The 6331-nt window shown below is 43.8% G+C and overlaps 1 long non-coding RNA gene across 1 annotated transcript; it reads right to left on the bottom strand.

The window, feature by feature from the left end:
* Positions 1-1954: 1954 nt before the first annotated feature.
* Positions 1955-3259, bottom strand: LOC109925580. The gene is made up of 3 exons (XR_002260069.2): positions 3119-3259; positions 2832-2867; positions 1955-1991 (listed from the first exon to the last, which is right to left on the bottom strand). It is a non-coding gene; the product is annotated as an uncharacterized LOC109925580 (long non-coding RNA).
* Between the last annotated feature and the right edge of the window lie 3072 nt (positions 3260-6331).

Raw genomic sequence — 6331 nt, 5'->3', positions numbered from 1 at the left:
AAGACTCCTGTCTACAAGGTGCACTGCAGAAATTCACCAAGACTCCTTGGCCAGCACCTTGCAAATGCACAACCACTTCCATCTAGAAGGACAAGGGCAGCAGATACAATGGGAATGCCACCACCCGCAAATTCCCCTCCAAGCCATTCACCGCCCTGACTTGGAAATTTATCACTGTTTCTTCAGTGTCACTGCATCAATATCCTGGATTTCACTCCCTAACATCATTGTGGGTCTACCTACAGCACATAAACTGCAACAGTTCAAGAAGGCAGCTCACCTTCTCAAGGCAGCCAGGGGGATGGGCAATATCTGCTCACTGGATAGTGATATCCACATCCCATCAATAATCAGAAAAGGAATTGTGTGGTCTGTTGTGGTTTCCTCTTGCCAAAGAGTGACTAAGAGTAATTGTAACATATCTTGATACCAGCAGGGGAAGCTCATGGGAACATTGATAACAATATCGCTGTTCAAATCTTTAATATCCACAATTTATAAATAATTCACCTCTCACTTGAAGTTAAGGGGTAGCTGGGGATAGGTGTTCAGAACTATGAATAGATAAGTTGGTGACAACTGATTGTACCAGTGCAGGAGGTGGATTGGAAGGAGGTATACAATTGGAAAATAATTGCAAAAATAGTTTTGCAAACAAAAAAACAATGGCTGGACATTGATCTTCACAGAAGGTGCTGCGAATGTTAAGTTCTAACTTTGTGAGATCAGTCTGTGAGCTTCCACATGTACCCGACAACACCCAGTCCTATCTCACACTCACACTCTCCTTCCCGAGGTTAGTCCTGACAATCTTTGCATTCTGTTTGAGCATTAATTGACCTTCCAACACCATATTCTGTTTATCAAGGCAACCTATTTCCACCTCCCTAACACCTCCCTTCTCCAATCCTGCCTCCGCTCATTTGCTGCTGAAACTCTCACATCTGTGCCTTTGTTACTTCCAAGTTTCACCATCCCAAAGATCTCCTGGCTGAGGGGTGACCTTATAGAGGTTTGTAAAACCATGAAAGGCGTGGATAGGGTGAACAGTCAAAGGCTTTTCCTGTGGATATGGGACTCCAAAACTAGAGGGCATAGGTTTAAGGTGAGAAGGGGAAAAGATTTAAAAGGGACCTGACGAGCAATGTATTCACGCAGAGGGTTGTGCGTGTATGGAATGAGCTGCCAGAGGAAGTGGTGGAGGCTGGTACAATTACTACATTTAAAAGGCACTTGAAGGCGTACATGGATATGATGGGTTTGGAGGGATACAGGTCAAATGCTGGCAAATGGGACTAGAACTATCTAGGATATCTGGTTGGCACGGATGAGTTGGACCAAAGGGTCTGTTTTGATGCTGTGCAACTCTATATCGTCTTCCTCTGAAAACTGACCCGTTAACACTTTGAATTTTCTAAAGACACAGACATGAAGTCGTGTGTATCCAGTCACAACATGGTGCTGTCAGAGGTCAGGTCCTTCAAACAACCATGATGCTCTCTTAATGTTAGTACATTCCATCAGTCAGTGGTCTACAGGATCCTGCCTCCTCTATATCCCTGCCAGCTCAAAAATTCCACTCCGACTGCTATCTTAACGTCTGCTTTGTATAATGGCACCAGATTGGGAGCTCACTTGGGTAACTAACTCTTGTATATTCAGGCTGAAGCTGGTGGATTGCTTTCAGTCCTATGATGGCAACACAGCCGGAGTCACTCACAGTGTGACAGCACAGGGCCACAGAGAAGGTGCTCTCTACTATAGAGGTGGGGAATAAGAGCACATGGCTACCGCTGCTCTTTTTCACAAGAGAGGATTCTCTGTGCGTATGCAGGACATGTTAAAGAATGAGACTGATCCCAACAGGACATAGAGATCTAAGGCTGTTGAGGTTGGTTTGTGAGATGGTACCAATCTGACAAGTGAAACAGCATCCATTTCAAATCACGTACCTGTTGGCTGACTGGAGAAAACCTGTTGAGGATCTGTTCCTGAAATGCCAGTGAAAGCCATGTTAGAAATACGTTCCATAAGGGCTTGGGCTAAAGGTAGGCACTGCGCTCTGAAGAAGTGATCATGTTTAGTGCCTACATCTTCAGCCATCAATCAGCTGTGGTCAGGTACATACTATGAGTGTTTCAATCAATGTCACTATCCAATGTTCTTCCACCAACCCAACCTTTTGACCAATAACTCCCGTCCTCGTTAGTCCTGAGATGCTATGTCATCTAATTTTGTTGGATAACATTGTTGGTTCACTACCCTGGGATACAGAGCTTCTTTTAATGTAGCTGAATAAATGGAACTCATACATTTAAAACAGAGATGAAGAAAAAGAACGTTGAAAGTACACTTAGCTATCACCCTGCCACAATTGGTGGGTACTAGTTGTCCTAATTGAATGCTGAATGAGATTGTTGCCATGGGAGCAGGAGTAAGCTATTTAGTGACTTGAGTTTACCTTTAAGATTGTATTTGGTCGTGGCTGACCCGTAACTCGATTCCATTTTACTGAATTTAGCTTCCTGTTCCTTAATGCCTTCATCTAACAATATCACAGTTTTGAGGTTTCCAATTGTCTGGAAAACTACACATGTTTGCAGGAAGAATTCCAGACAGGTCATGTTCAAAATTGTGGTCAGGTACAAGATAGAACAGAGCTGTCCATGTGGCCCAGGACCAGGGGACTACATTGTGACAATAGCCATTATAAAACTGAACAGAAAACATCCCTCTTGAGATTCATAATAGCTCATGAGAGAAATCATGCCAACAGGACGCGAGCCATTGGCAAGACAATTACCAAGTGGAGCTGCGTAAAATGCACTCACCTTATTGACTCTACCAAACTAGATGTATCGCTGAATCTGAAAGGTAACACACAACCTCTGAAACAAAAAATCAAACTAAGAAAGAATTTTTATAAACCCGACTCACAAGCTGGGTAGAAAATTGGGCCAAAGGAAAGATGCAGAGGATAGAGAATGGGAGCAAAGGATTAAGTCCTGAGATGATAAGAGAAAGATATTTTGCTTGTTGTGTCCTCAACCTCTTCTGCCTCCAACCCACCCAACAAACTGTTGAAGCTGATGGTTTGCAGCTAAGTCTGTTCACTCACCTGCTCAGAGATTGCAGCGTACCAGTCCGGAGTGTCTCATTCCATACTGGGTCAGTCTGAACCAGTCGATTCTGTACCATCCTGTTCTGTACTGTGCCAGTTTGTACCGAGTTAGCCAGGGTTAAGCCTGTGGAATACCTGGTGCTGAGGGTGGAGAAATGAGTATTTGAAAGACGAGCACAAAAACAGAAGTTGCTGGAAAAGCTCAGCAGGTCTGGCAGCATCTGTGAAGACAAAATCAGAGTTAATGTTTCGGGTCCGGTGACCCTTCCTCAGAACTGATGGTGGCTGGGGAAAATGTCGGTTTATATGCAGAAAATAGGGAGGTGTGGTGGGGTAAATGATAGAGCCCAAAGAGAGGGAAGAGCAGTTGGTTAGACAAAGGAGTTGATAACAACCAGGCTGGGAGGGAGAATAGCTGTTAATGATGGCTATTAGTGACCAACAACAAGGGGCGTGTAATGGCAGGCTATGTGGTAACAAGGTCTGGTGTGTGGGGTAGGGGGCTGGGACATGGGAGAGTTTAGGCCCTAAAATTATTGAACTCGATTTTGAGTCTGGAGGGCTGCAGGGTCCCCAAGGGGAAACTGAGGCGTTGTTCTTCCAGCTTGCTTTGAGCTTCACTGGAACGCTGCAGCAAGCCAGAGAGAGGGATGTTGGCCACAGAACAGGGTGATGTGTTAAAGTGGCAGGCAATGGGTAGATCAGGATCTTTTTTGCGAGCAGAATGTAGATGTTCTGTGAAGCGGTCACCCAGTGTATGCTTTGTTTCCCCAGTGTAGAGGAGACCACAATGTGAGCAGCGAACGCAGTAGACTGCTTCACCTGCACTTTGAAAGTCCAGTGTAGCCTATAGCAGGTACCACCTATAGCCACGTCATAGAGGCTTCCTAAGCCAGTGTGAGGTGCTCAAGACATCAATTCAAATGGTAGCGTGGCGGTGGTGTCATGGTTAATATTTTTGTGCACTTCTGTATGATTTTACTTTTAAAGAAGTCAATGAAAGGACAGTGGAACAACTTTTTTGACAAGCCACTTCTTAAAAGTCACATATCTTAATGGTGGATTACTGCAGACCAGAGAAATGACTGTCTTGTTGCTGTTTCTGCTTTGGAGGTTGTCTGGATTATTCACTTGATGCCCATATGGGGAAGGTAAAGAGCTTCCCAGCCCAGCTCTCCTGATATCAGTGTGGTACCCCGATTCCTGAGGCAGTCTGAACCCTGACTGTTCTCTTGAAGAATTCTGGGTACTGTTTCCTGACCAAGCTGCCTTAGCTGTCTTTGTGTTCTTAACTATCTTAAATACCTTATTCTTTTATATTTGTCTGCAAGAACTAAGAGACAAATTTTTATTTTCCCAAGTTAATCTCTGCTGAGAGAAATACGTATTTTTTTACCTTCACCCTGTGTACGTATTTTTGAGTCATTTGGGAAGAGTAAACATTCATATTTTCATACTCGGAATTAAGTGTTAACCAGTTTTGTATCACCATTGAATAAGTTTCACCCATAATAAATTAATAAATTTATGTTTAGGTTGATGGGTCTTTTTATTTTATGTCTAATATAGATGAAGCACTCAATTGGCCATATAAGATTAATTTTATTCATTTTCCATGTTGTGACCTTTGGTGTGAGACTAGGTGTAGGAAGGCAGTAACTCTTCCAACTTGGTCATTATCAATCAATGAAACTGTTTCTTTTTGCTGGGCCTGTTGTGCTTTTGGCTACTTCATTCCAAACAGACAACCCCTTCTAGCACAGTGTGGAGCTGGAGGAACACAGCAGGCGAGGCAGCATCAAAGGAGCAGGAAAGTTGATGTTTCGGGTCTCAGAAGAAGAAGGGTCCTGACTCAAAACATCAGCTTTCCTGCTCCTCTGATGCTGCCTGGCCTGCTGTGTTCATCCAGCTCCGCACTGTGTTATCTCTGACTCCAGCATCGGCAGTTCTTACCATCTCTGAGTGAGTTATAACCCTTTCTACACACTGCTCAATTCCTTATGGCATTTTTCAAAAAGCTTGTCTTTTTCCAGGACGCTGAGGGTGTGCCTGGATTTGGAGTTGGGGATAGGTGATATGAAAGGCTCAGCAAAGATTATTGCTGCAAAGAATTATTTTCCCATAAAGGGCATCTTTTATTGCCTGCGAGCCAGTGCTGTCCCCTTCTCAGCCTTCATTAATTTCCCTCCCCAACTAGTGGCCATGTCCTCATGTGGTTTAAGGAGGCGGCACAGTGGCTAGCACTGCTACCTCAGAGCACCAGGGACCCAGGTTCGATTCCACTCTCGGGTGCCTGTCTGTGTGGAGTCTGCACATCATTTCTGTGTCTGCGTCGGTTTCCTGCCACAGTCCAAAGATGTGCAGGTTAGGTGGACTGACCATGCTAAATTGTCCAGGGATGGGCTGGTTAGGTGGATTAGCCATGGGAAATGCAGGGTTACAGGATGGTGGGATGTTCTTCAGAAGGTCAGTGAGGACTTGATCAGCCAATGGCTTGCTTCTACACTGTAAGGATTCTATGGTTTAAGCTTTGGTATTCCAACCTAATCTGCTCCTCATTGCTCTAACCAAATGTTTAGTCTCATGTATTTCTGTCTACTTCTTTAGCTTGGTGTAAATTATTCCATCCAACTACTTCCCAGTGAAGTGTTTTGGGATACTTTACCAGTTTAAAGCTGCCGTGTAAATGCAATTCTCATTATAAAGAATGGAATGGCAGTCATTAGACTAGGAGGAAAATATAGAGCCCTTCTGGCTAAGGAGGACTTGCTGCTTCTGACTGGATCTCATCAAAATGAAAAGGAGTTGAGAGCTAGGCGATTTAGAGAAGATTATATTAGTGTTTCTGGCCCTTCTGGCACAGTCCCTACCAGAAAACCCAGGTTCAAGTCACACTTTCCCAATACGTGTTACATGTCTGAATAGCTTGATTAAAAATATCTAAAACATAGTTAAGTTAATGCTTGGAGATTTCAGCTCATTAATTGCATGGTTAGTTGAGCCAGAGGACATCATGCGTCAGACCTGTCACTCAATAGATTGGCAATACTCAGATCCTTAGAGTATACAGAAAAAAGATTGACCATATTTACAATTCTTAAACACTTAGGCACTTACCTGTTCCCTAGTGGCCAATTGCAAAATAGGTGGCAGCACAAGGCAACACAGAACAATTTACAAAAGAAAAACCAAAAGAACTGCGGATGCTGT

This window comes from Rhincodon typus, chromosome 18 (assembly GCF_021869965.1).
Source record: "Rhincodon typus isolate 14 chromosome 18, sRhiTyp1.1, whole genome shotgun sequence".
NCBI lineage: Eukaryota > Metazoa > Chordata > Chondrichthyes > Orectolobiformes > Rhincodontidae > Rhincodon > Rhincodon typus.
Note: the sequence above shows the minus strand (reverse complement) of the source record. Positions and strands in the feature narration are given on the sequence as shown.